Consider the following 2,336-nt stretch of genomic DNA (forward strand, 5'->3'; position numbering starts at 1 on the left):
TGTTGAATAAAAAATAAATAAAATTAAAATACGGTTCCTATGGCCAATGTCCCCTTAGATTCTTTTCCTCCAACCTCAATCATCTTGCCTGCCCATAGCACTCTCTTACCTAGACTTAAATTCTATTATTATCAGCATGGTGGATATTTCTCAAGACCATTTCTTATGCCTTCAAATGCATTCTCCTAGAAAATGCAATCTGACTTTATGGGCTTGTTCTAATGCATTGCAGAAAAGTAAACTGTACACAGTGGTTCTGCAAGTTATGCTTCTTCCTCACCAGGCAACGGCTCTGCAGTGGCCACCCAGGTTACTACCTCCAGACCCACCTTTGTTTTCTAATTCCTGGGTAATGATCTATAGTTTGTCTCTCTATGAACTGTATGTAATGCAAATTGTTTTTAGGGGGGGGTTGTTTTGTTTTGTTTTTTGGTGGAACCGGGTATTGAACTCAGGCCTTTGCGCTTGCCAAGGAAGCACTTATTCCACTGAGACATCTCCCCAGCACCTTTTTAGTTCTTTTTGTATTATACAAACTACTACAATGAAATTTCCTCTTTGTATGCCCCTGTGAGTATAAGGTTCCTCTCTAATCGGTGGCAGACCTGCCCCTTCCATGTAATTTTCAAATAGAAGCTGAATCAACCATGAAAATTATTAAGTACCTGCTAGTTGTCTAGATCTAGGCGACCAGTCCTTATCTTTACTACCTTTATAAACCGAGAGTATGACTTTAGCTACTTCCCAACTCTTTTAAGACTGCCTATAATGGAGAATCTAGTTTTTGTGGACTTTAAGAACACTTACAAGGCCGGCGAGATAGCTCAGCGGGCTAAGTGCCTGCTCAGGCAAGCACAGGGACCAGGGCTCAATCCCCAGCACCACGGGCCATGTTGGCTCTGCCCCGGGGTGTGCTGAGCCGGGCACCGGCCAGGTGTGGTAGCACATGCCTATAATTCCAGCACTGGGGAGGCTATAAACAGGAGGATCACTAGAGTCCAAACTGCATAGTGAAACCCTGTACCAAATACATTAAAAAAAAAAAAAAAAGAACACTTACAGAGCTTGCATCCTACAACTCTTGAGTATTAAACCTATGGAAGGCTGATTCCCTATCAGAGGTTAAAAGGTATTTGAGGGAGAGAACTTTTGTATGGTACAATATGTCACCACCACAATGTGCCACTCCAATCAGAGGAATGTGTCACAAGAACATCCCTGGGAAATGACCACATGTACATGTGACCACTGACTTCTGCCTGCCCCTTTCCATGCCCCTCTGGCCTATTAGAGAGTATGATGTCACCTTTTGAAAATTCTGCATGAATTATAAATGTCTGAGCCTGAACTGCTGATATGTAATGAGCTGAGAGAAAAGGAACAATGACCAAATCTGCATATTCTTTGGTTTACAAACCACAGTTTATTACTTAATTACTGGGTCAGCCCTGAGATATATCAGAAAAGGGATAATTATAGATATTTTAAAAATATGCAGTAAGTACTATTATTCATTACAGCTGACTAGATTGAGACAAAAAGAACTCATTGGTCAGTCACCCAAGGTCAGATAGTTAAGAAATGAGCACATGCAGGACCCCAGAGGTTCTGAACCCTGATTTTTTTCTCTTGCACAGGGCAACATTGAACTTCCTGGTCTTGTGGCTCTATAGACCCCTGAACATCCAGGAAAGGCCTGCACCCTAGGCAGATTCTAACTGATTTGGTGGAAGGCCATACTTAAGGATAGGACTTTGGTTATAAAGAAAACCCAAGTGACTATGGGGGAAGAGAATCAGATGTGGAGGAAGAGGGCATGGGATTAACTAACTGAACTATGAGAAGAGTAGGGAAAGATACTGTGTGGGGTACTGGGGTTAGACAGCCACAAAAGGCCTCTCTAGGGAAGGGGCAAGTGAGATAGGACCTAAGGATGAGGAGATTCCAGCTTGGCAAAGAAACAGAAAAAAAGGCCACAGAGAAGATGTAAGGGACAGAGAGTACAGATGAGTTTCCAAGATGGAGAACCTCACTGAAAGCCCAAAAATTCCTCTGCTGTGGGAGTTAAGGGTGTGTGTGAAATAAAATGAGGACCCTTAGTGACTGACCTGAAGGTCTGTGCTATAAGAACAGACCAGGCATGGTGGCACCTGCCTGTAATCCCAGCACTCAGGAAGCTGAGACAGGAGGATCATCGTGAGTTTGAGACCAACATGGGCTCCATAGTGAGTTTGAGGCCACCCTGAACTATATAGCAAGACCCTCTCTCAGATAAGATCAGGCACATTCAGGGTGGCCTGGTCATAGACAAGACCCTGTCTCAAAAAAAGAAGAAG

This window comes from Octodon degus, unplaced genomic scaffold, assembly GCF_000260255.1.
Source record: "Octodon degus isolate 3935 unplaced genomic scaffold, OctDeg1.0 scaffold00040, whole genome shotgun sequence".
Taxonomy (NCBI): domain Eukaryota; kingdom Metazoa; phylum Chordata; class Mammalia; order Rodentia; family Octodontidae; genus Octodon; species Octodon degus.